This window comes from Agelaius tricolor, unplaced genomic scaffold (assembly GCF_023055355.1).
Source record: "Agelaius tricolor isolate 1412-34295 unplaced genomic scaffold, bAgeTri1.0.p SCAF_58, whole genome shotgun sequence".
Lineage (NCBI taxonomy): Eukaryota > Metazoa > Chordata > Aves > Passeriformes > Icteridae > Agelaius > Agelaius tricolor.
In genome coordinates, this window is record NW_027269318.1 from 675,366 (window position 1) to 686,029 (window position 10,664).

At 41.4% G+C, this 10,664-nt stretch overlaps 1 protein-coding gene across 2 annotated transcripts in view; it reads right to left on the reverse strand.

Annotated features, from left to right (window-relative positions):
* ALS2CL (ALS2 C-terminal like) overlaps nucleotides 1-10,664 on the reverse strand; it is a 115,571-nt gene that overhangs the window by 49,431 nt on the left and 55,476 nt on the right. The window contains exon 2 of one of the 2 annotated variants that reach the window (XM_071456371.1): nucleotides 2,237-2,343. The gene's annotated coding sequence lies outside the window, so the exon portion shown is untranslated. Of the gene's footprint in view, nucleotides 1-2,236; nucleotides 3,140-10,664 lie in introns of those variants that run through there. The other variant, XM_071456370.1, reaches the window with a different exon arrangement.

A 10,664-nucleotide genomic window follows, 5' to 3' on the forward strand; every position in this document is an offset into this window, starting at 1 on the left:
ATGGAGGAGAGACAGGAGAGACAAAGTTTTGGAATTGGTTGCTCTGGAGAACCTTTGGGTCCCTTCCATCCCAAACATTCCAGGAGTTTTTTCCTGTGGCCGCCAGAGTTGGTGGCCTTGGAGTGACCTTCCCATCCCTATCCAACCCTTCCAAACCTTCCCATCCCTATCCAACCTTTCCCATCCACATCCAACCTTTCCCAACTTTCCCCTCCTTATCCAACCTTTCCCACTCAGCTCCAGCCTTTGGATATGGAGTGGAGACAGGAGAGATGAAGTTTCGGAATTGGTTGCTCTGGAGAACCTTTGGAGGTCCCTTCCATGCCAAACATTCCAGGACTTTTTTTCCTGTGGCCACACACAAGATGGTGGCCTTGGAGTGACCTTTCCATCCCTATCCAACCTTTCCCAACCTTTGCATCCTTATCCAACCTTTCCCATCCACCTCCAACCTTTCCCATCCCTATCCAGCCTTTCCCAACCTTTCCCATCCCTATCCAGCCTTTCCCATCCCTATCCAGCCTTTCCCAACCTTTCCCATCCCTATCCAGCCTTTCCCATCCCTATCCAACCTTTCCCAACCTTTCCATCCCTATCCAGCCTTTCCCAGCTCCATGGGGACAGCCTGGCCCTGTCCCTCTGGGCCTGGAGGCCACCTCCAAAGGTGAGGGACATCCATAGTGATCCACATTCCCAACATTCCATCCAACTCAGGGATTTGGGGAATATTTATCCCACTGGTCTGTTCCGTTCCCGATGTTCCATCCGATTTAGGGGTTTGGGGAATAATTATCCCACTGGTGCATCCCATTCCCAACATTCCATAGGAACCGGCAAGGATTTGGGAATATTTATCCCTCCATTATATCCCGTTCCCAACATTCCTTCCAATGTAGGGATTTTGGGAATATTTATCCCACTGTTACATCCTGTTCCCAACATTCCATCGGGACCGGCAGGGATTTGGGAACATTTATCTCCTTTTCCCAACTTTCCATCCGACTCAGAAATTTTGGGAATATTTAATCCCACTGTTCTATCCCATTCCAAACATTCCATAGGAACCAGCAGGGAGCCAGCAGGGATTTGGGAATATTTATCCCATTCCCAATGTTCCATCCAACTCTGGGATTTGGGAATATTCATCCCATTCCCAATGTTCCATCCCTGTCAGGGATTTGGGAATATTTATCCCATTTCCAGTGTTCCATCCAACTCCGGCGATTTGGGAATATTTATCCCATTCCTGATGTTCCATCCATCTCAAGGATTTGGGAACATTTATCCCATTCCCAATGCTCCATCCTTGTCCAGGATTTGGGAATATTCATCCCATTTCCAATGTTCCATCCAACTCAGGGATTTGGGAATATTCATCCCATTTCCAATGTTCCATCCAACTCTGGGATTTGGGAATATTTATCCCATTACCAATGTTCCATCCCACTCATGGATTTGGGAATATTCATCCCATTCCCAATGTTCCATCCAACTCTGGGATTTGGGAATATTTATCCCATTCCCAATGTTCAATCCCACTCATGGATTTGGGAATATTTATCCCATTCCCAATGTTCCATCCCACTCATGGATTTGGGAATATTTATCCCATTCCCAATGTTCCATCCAGCTCTGGTGATTTGGGAATATTTATCCCATTCCTGACGTTCCATCCCTGTCAGGGATTTGGGAATATTTATCCCATTCCCAGTGTTCCATCCATCTCAAGCATTTGGGAATATTCATCCCATTCCCAATGTTCCATCCCTGTCAGGGATTTGGGAATATTCATCCCATTTCCAGTGTTCCATCCAACTCTGGAGATTTGGGAATATTTATCCCATTCCTGATGCTCCATCCGTCTCAAGGATTTGGGAATATTTATCCCATTCCCAATGTTCCATCCCACTCATGGATTTGGGAATATTCATCCCATTCCCAATCTTCCATCCCACTCATGGATTTGGGAATATTTATCCCATTCCCAGTGTTCCATCCATGTCCAGGATCTGGGAATATTTGTAGGAAATGAGGCACAATTCCCATGGATCAGCATTTTCCCAAATTCCCAGCTCCCCATCTTCCCTTGCACCCTCGGATCCCTTCCTAACGCTCCAGAACATCGGCACAGACATTCCCAAATCCCAAAATTCCCGAGCCGGAACCCCTGGATCCCCACAAAATCCCACAGGAACAATTCCAGAGGCATCTCCGGGAGCCAAAAATTCCCTTTTACCTCGGGATCAGCCGGGATCCGGATTCATGGGAACGGGGATTCGGCTCCGGCTCCTTTCCAGCCCCAATTCCAAAGGGAAGGACGCGAAATTCTTGGAATTCTTTTCTCTCAAGGTGCAGCCCAACATTCCCGGTCTCCATGGAAACCTCGGAGCTGGAAAATTCCATCGGCTGCAACCCGAGCCGGGAAGGGCCCGGGGAGGATTTAAAGGGAAACGGCACCAAATTCCCGAAGATTTCCCGAATTCCCAAAATTCCTGGATTTTCCCGTATTTTCCCCGTATTTAATAAAAATAAATAATAAAATAAAATAAATTAAAATAAATTAAAATTTTAAATTAAATACAACAAAATTTAATAAAGTAAAATTAAAATAAAAGTTTAAAACTAAAATGAAATCTAATTAAAAGTAAAAAAATTATTTTGTTTTTTGCCTCATTGTTGAAATCAAAAATAGAATCAAATCAATTAAAAATGGAATTAAAAGTAAAATAAAATTTAAATATCCAAATAAGGATAAATAAAAGTTGAAATAATGACATAGAAAGAAAAACAACAATGAAATGAAATGGAAATGAAATAAAATTGAGTAAAAGTTAATAAAAAATAAAGCAAGAATTAAATGAACAAAAAATGAAATTAAAAAAATTAAAGAATTAAAAATTTTAAAATAAAGTTTAAGATAAAATAAATTAAAAGAAAAATATAGAAAAATGTAATAAAAATTAAATAAGAACAGATAAAACAAAATAAAAATTGAATAAATTAAAAAAAGAAAAATTAAACAAAAAATATTAAATACGTTAGAAATTTTAAAAATTACAAATGAAAATAAAAATAAAGCTTAAGAGAAATTAAAATAAAAATAGAGGAAAAAATAAAAACTGAATAATTAAAAATAAGAAAAAGCATAAAATTTAAAAAAATTAAAATCTATGAAAAAAATTAGTTTTTAAAAAATAACATAAATATAAATAACTAAAATTGAAATATGATAAAATTGAAAACATTATTATATATTATTATATATTATTATATATTTTTATTATTATTATTATTATTATTATTATTATTATTATTATTATTATTATTATTATTATATTAACCTCTGGGAATAAAAGGAATGACCTGGAATTCCCATCCCAGACTTCCCAGAGTTGATATTCCAGAATCCTGGAATGGATTCCCGGAAAAATTCCAACTTTCATTTCCAGACCTCTGGGAATAAAAGGATGGAAGTTGGAATTCCCAACTGATGGAGAGGAATGACCTGGAATTCCCATCCCAGAATTCCCAGATTTGATATTCCAAGCACCTGGAATGGATTCCCAGAAATTCCCTGAACCAGATCCCAGATTTCCATAACCTCTTCCCGAAGGATAAAATTCCATCCCCAAAGCTCTGGGAATAAAAGGAAGGAGCTGAAATTCCCAACTCGTGGATGGGAATGACCTGGAATTCTCATCCCAGAATTCCCAGATTTGATATTCCAGCCCCTGGAATGGATCTCTGAACCAGATCCCGGATTTCCACAGCATTTTCCAGCATTTCATTCCCAAAGCCAAGGGAATAAAAGGATGGAAGTTGGAATTCCCAAGTGATGGATGGGAATGACCTGGAATTCCCATCCCAGAATTCCCAGAGTTGATATTCCAGCACCTGGAGTGAATTCCCAGAAAATTCTCTTATCCAGATCCCAGATTTCCACAGAGTTTCCCAGAATTCCCAAAGCCCTGGGAATAAAAGGAAGGAGCTGGAATTCCCAACTCATGGGCAGGAATGACCTGGAATTCCCATCCCAGAATTCCCAGATTTGATATTCCAGCACCTGGAATGGATTCCCAGAAAATTCTCTCATCCACATCCCGGGAATTTCCATTCCCAAACCTCTGGGAATAAAAGTAAGGAGCTGGAATTCCCATCCCAGAATTCCCATTCCAAGCCCATAGGATGCATTCCCAAAAAACGCCCTGAACCAGATCCTGGAGTTTCCATTCCCAAAGTTCTGGGAATCGAATGGACGGAGCTGCAATTCCCAACTGATGGATGAGACACCGGGAATGACCCGGAATTCCCATCCCAGAATTCCCGGAGCTCATGGGATGCATTCCCAGAAAATTCTCTCATCCAGATCCCGGATTTCCACAAAAGTCCATTCCCATTCTCCTTCATTCTGGGAATAAAAGGACGGAACTGGAATTCCCAACTCACGGACAAGGCCTGAGGAATGACCTGGAATTGCCATCCCAGAATTCCCACAATTTATACTCCACGCCCATGGGATGCATTCCCAGAAAATCTCCTCTGCACCAGATCCCAGGATTTCTGTTCCCAAAGCTCTGGGAATAAAAGGCTGGAGCTGGAATTCCCATCCCAGAATTCCCATTGATATTCCAGCACCTGGAGTGCATTCCCAGAAAATTCCCTGAACCAGATGCCAGATTTCCACAGAGTTTCCCAGAATTCCCAAAGCCCTGGGAATAAAAGCAAGGAGCTGAAATTCCCAACTCGTGGGCAGGAATGACCTGGAATTCCCATCCCAGAATTCCCAGCGTTGATATTCCAGCACCTGGAGTGAATTCCCAGAAAATTCTCTTATCCAGATCCCAGATTTCCACAGAGTTTCCCAGAATTCCCAAACCCCTGGGAATAAAAGGAAGGAGCTGAAATTCCCAACTCATGGATGAGACACCGGGAACGACCCGGAATTCCCATCCCAGAATTCCCAGATTCGATATTCCGAGCCCATGGGATTCATTCCCAGAAAATTCCCTGAACTGCATCCCGGGATTTCCATAACCTCTTCCCAAAGGATAAAATTCCATCCCCAGAGTCCTGGGAATGAAAGGATTGAAGTTGGAATTCCCATCCCAGAATTCCCAGAGTTTAAACTCCCAGCACCTGGAGCGAATTCCCAGAAAATTCTCTCATCCACATCCCGGGAATTTCCATTCCCAAACCTCTGGGAATAAAAGTAAGGAGCTGGAATTCCCATCCCAGAATTCCCATTGATATTCCAAGCCCATAGGATGCATTCCCAAAAAATTCCCTGAACCAGATCCCAGGATTTCCACAGAGTTTCCCAGAATTCCCAAAGCCCTGGGAATAAAAGGAAGGAGCTGAAATTCCCAACTGATGGATGAGCCACCAGGAATGACCCGGAATTCCCATCCCAGAACTCCCAGATTCGATATTCCGAGCCCATGGGATTCATTCCCAGAAAATTCCCTGAAGCACATCCCGGGATTTCCATAACCTCTTCCCAAAGGATAAAATTCCATCCCCAGAGTTCTGGGAATGAAAGGAAGGAGCTGGAATTCCCAACTCATGGGCGGGAATGACCTGGAATTCCCATCCCAGAATTCCCATTGATATTCCAGCACCTGGAGTGAATTCCCAGAAAATTCTCTTATCCAGATCCCAGATTTCCACAGAGTTTCCCAGAATTCCCAAACCCCTGGGAATAAAAGGAAGGAGCTGAAATTCCCAACTCATGGACGGGAATGACCCGGAATTCCCATCCCAGAATTCCCAGATTCGATATTCCGAGCCCATGGGATTCATTCCCAGAAAATTCCCTGAAGCACATCCCGGGATTTCCATAACCTCTTCCAAAAGGATAAAATTCCATCCCCAGAGTTCTGGGAATGAAAGGAAGGAGCTGGAATTCCCAACTCGTGGGCGGGAATGACCCGAAATTCCCATCCCAGAATTCCCAGCGTTGATATTCCAGCACCTGGAGTGAATTCCCAGAAAATTCTCTCATCCACATCCCGGGAATTTCCATTCCCAAAGCTCCAGGAATAAAGCAAGGAGCTGGAATTCCCATCCCAGAATTCCCATTGATATTCCAGCACATGGAATGCATTCCCAGAAAATTCCCTGAACCAGATCCCAGGATTTCCACAGAGTTTCCCAGAATTCCCAAACCCCTGGGAATAAAAGGAAGGAGCTGAAATTCCCAACTGATGGATGAGACACCGGGAATGACCCGGAATTCCCATCCCAGAATTCCCAGATTCGATATTCCGAGCCCATGGGATTCATTCCCAGAAAATTCCCTGAAGCACATCCCGGGATTTCCATAACCTCTTCCCAAAGGATAAAATTCCATCCCCAGAGTCCTGGGAATGAAAGGATTGAAGTTGGAATTCCCAAGTGATGGATGGGAATGACCTGGAATTCCCACCCCAGAATTCCCAGATTTGGTATTCCAGCACCTGGAGTGAATTCCAAGAAAATCCTCTCATCCACATCCCGGGAATTTCCATTCCCAAACCTCTGGGAATAAAAGTAAGGAGCTGGAATTCCCATCCCAGAATTCCCAGCGTTGATATTCCAGCACATGGAATGCATTCCCAGAAAATTCCCTGAACCAGATCCCAGATTTCCACAGAGTTTCCCAGAATTCCCAAACCCCTGGGAATAAAAGGACGGAGCTGAAATTCCCAACTCATGGATGAGCCACCAGGAATGACCCGGAATTCCCATCCCAGAATTCCCATTGATATTCCAAGCCCATAGGATGCATTCCCAAAAAATTCCCTGAACCAGATCCCAGGATTTCCACAGAGTTTCCCAGAATTCCCAAAGCCCTGGGAATAAAAGGACGGAGCTGAAATTCCCAACTCATGGACGGGAACGACCCGGAATTCCCATCCCAGAATTCCCATTGATATTCCAGCACATGGAATGCATTCCCAGAAAATTCCCTGAACCGCATCCCGGGATTTCCATAACCTCTTCCCAAAGGATAAAATTCCATCCCCAAAGCTCTGGGAATAAAAGGAAGGAGCTGGAATTCCCAACTCATGGGCAGGAATGACCTGGAATTCCCATCCCAGAATTCCCAGAGTTTAAACTCCCAGCACCTGGAGTGAATTCCCAGAAAATTCTCTCATCCACATCCCGGGAATTTCCATTCCCAAAGCTCCGGGAATAAAGCAAGGAGCTGGAATTCCCATCCCAGAATTCCCATTGATATTCCAGCACCTGGAATGCATTCCCAGAAAATTCCCTGAACCAGATCCCAGATTTCCACAGAGTTTCCCAGAATTCCCAAACCCCTGGGAATAAAAGGAAGGAGCTGAAATTCCCAACTCATTGATGGGAATGACCTGGAATTCCAATCCCAGAATTCCCAGATTCGATATTCCGAGCCCATGGGATTCATTCCCAGAAAATTCCCTGAAGCACATCCCGGGATTTCCATAACCTCTTCCAAAAGGGTAAAATTCCATCCCCAGAGTCCTGGGAATGAAAGGATTGAAGTTGGAATTCCCAAGTGATGGATGGGAATGACCTGGAATTCCCACCCCAGAATTCCCAGATTTGGTATTCCAGCACCTGGAGTGAATTCCAAGAAAATTCTCTCATCCACATCCCGGGAATTTCCATTCCCAAACCTCTGGGAATAAAAGTAAGGAGCTGGAATTCCCATCCCAGAATTCCCATTGATATTCCAGCACCTGGAATGCATTCCCAGAAAATTCTCTTATCCAGATCCCAGATTTCCACAGAGTTTCCCAGAATTCCCAAACCCCTGGGAATAAAAGGAAGGAGCTGAAATTCCCAACTCATGGATGAGCCACCAGGAATGACCCAGAATTCCCATCCCAGAATTCCCAGATTTGACATTCCAGCACTTGGAATGAATTCCCAAAAAAATCTTCTCATCCACATCCCAAATTCCCACGGTGTTTTCCAAAGGGAGAACTCCTGGAATTCCACTTTGCTGTGGATTTGGGAATTCCAGCTCCCCTCGGATTGGCCAGGCCCAGAATTCCCAAACCTCTGGAAATTCAGGATTTCCCCACATTTGATCCCTTTTCCTTCCAGAGGGAATTTTTTAACCAAACCCCAAAATCCTGGGAAATCCTCAAGATCCCCCGGAGTTTTATCCCGATTTTTGGGAAAACCAGGAAATTTGGAAAATGCGGGAAAATAAAGGAGGAGAGAGCGGGAGAGGGATGAGGAAAATCTTGGATGCAGGAGCCTCATTCCAAAAAAAAAGAAATTCGCTGGAAAAGCAGCTCGGGGAAGAATTCCTTAAAATCTTGGGAGCCCCAGCCTGGAATTCCAGAGGAAATTCGGGAAGCGGGAATTCCCTGTCTCGCTGCTGCCGCCGCGTGGCTCTTCCCGCATCCCGAATTCCCAAAGATTTCCCCGGGAAAATTCCCCCAAATCCGAAGATTCTGAATTCCTGGAATGTTCCGTGATTAAACCTTGGAGCTGCTGGAATTCCGGGAATGGTTTGATCCCGGAATTCTGTGGGATTCCCTAAAAATGTTGGGATGCACCCGGATCCTTTTTGTACCACCTGAAAGCCCCAAATCCCGGGAATTCTGAAATCAAGGAAGGTTTTGTGGGATTTTGGGATGGAATTCCCAGAAAAGCTGGAATATCCCTGGAATATCCCGTGGGATCCCACAGGAGCTTTAAACCCCCAAAAATTCAGGAATTCCACAAAATGCAGGGGCAGGAACGCATCCCTGAAATCCCGGAATTCCAAACTTCCAGCTTGGCTTCAATCCCAGGGATTTGGGGTTTTTGGGGTTTTTTTAAGGAAAAAAAAATCAAGAATTTCACACCCAAAAGCAACAGGGCTTGGGAAAAACTGAAAAAAACCCCACCAAAAACTGGGAAAAATGGGGGGAAATAGGGGGAAAAACTTGGAAAAAAAAACTGGGAAAAAAAGGGAAAAAAACTTGAAAAAAATGGGAAAAAATGGGGGAAAAACTGAAAAAAACACTGGGAAAAAAGGGGGAAAAATAGGGGAAAAAATTTGAAAAAAAAAAACCTGGGAAAAAAAGAGGAAAAAAAAAGAAAAAAAAAAAAAACAACCTGGGAAAAAATGGGGGAAAATAGGGGAAAAAACTTGAAAAAAAAAAACTGGGAAAAAAAAAGGGAAAAAAAACTGAAAAAAAAACCTAGGAAAAAATGGGGGGAAATAGGAGAAAAAACAAAAAAATAGGGGAAAAAAGGGGAAAAAATGAAAAAAAAACTGGGAAAAATGGGGGAAAAATAGGGGAAAAAATTTGAAAAAAAAACCTGGGAAAAAAAAAAAAGAAAAAAAAAGAAAAAAAATGGGAAAAAAAGGGGGAAAAAACTGAAAAAAACACTGGGAAAAAAAGGGGGAAAATTGGGGAAAAAATTTGAAAAAAAAAAGGGAAAAAAACCTGAAAAAAAAGAACCTGGGAAAAAAATGGGGGAAAAATAGGGGAAAAAATTTGAAAAAAAAAACCAGGGGAAAAAAAAAAAGGGAAAAAAATGAAAAAAAAACTGGGAAAAAATGTGGGAAAATAGGGAAAAAACTTGAAAAAAAAACTAGGGAAAAAAAGGGAAAAAAAACTGAAAAAAAAACCTGGGAAAAAAATGGGGGAAAATCTTGGAAAAAAAAAAAAACTGGGAAAAAAAGGGAAAAAAACCTGAAAAAAAAAACCTGGGAAAAAAATGGGGGAAAATAGGGGGAAAAAACTTGAAAAAAAAAACTGGGGAAAAAAAGGGAAAAAAACTTGAAAAAAAAACCTGGGAAAAAAAGGGGGAAAAATAGAGGAAAAAACTTGAAAAAAAAAACTGGGAAAAAAAGGGGGAAAAAAATGAAAAAAATGTGGGAAAATAGGGGAAAAAACTTGAAAAAAAAAAAACTGGGAAAAAAAGGGAAAAAAAATGAAAAAAAAAAAACAACCTGGGAAAAAAAATGTGGGAAAATAGGAGAAAAAACTTGGAAAAAAAAAAAAAAAACAGGGAAAAAAAGGGGAAAAAAAAAAGAAAAAAACCCTGGGAAAAAATGTGGGAAAATAGGGGAAAAAACTTCAAAAAAAAAAACTGGGAAAAAAAAGGAGAAAAAAACTGAAAAAAATAACCTGGGAAAAAAAAGGGGGGAAAAACTGAAAAAAAACTGGGAAAAAAAATGGTGGAAAAATAGAGGAAAAAAATGAAAAAAAAACCTGGGAAAAAAAAGAAAAAAAATGGGAAAAAATGGGGGAAAAAGCTAAAAAAAAACCTGGGAAAAAATGGGGGAAAAATAGGGGAAAAAACTTGAAAAAAAAACCTGGGAAAAAAAAAGGGAAAAAAAACTGAAAAAAAAACTGGGAAAAAAATGGGGGAAAAAAACTGAAAAAAAAACCCTGGGAAAAAATGGGGGAAAAATAGGGGAAAAAATTTGAAAAAAAAAATGGGAAAAAAAAGGAAAAAAAAAGAAAAAAAAAAAACTGGGAAAAAAATGGGGGAAAAATAGGGGAAAAAACTTGAAAAAAAAACTGGGAAAAAAAGGAAAAAACTTGAAAAAAAACTGGGAAAAAAAATGGGGGAAAAAACTGAAAAAAAAAAAACTGGGAAAAAATGGGGGAAAAATAGGGGAAAAAATTTGAAAAAAAAAAACTGGGAAAAAACAACTGGAAAAAACCTGGGGGAAAGGAAGGAAGGGA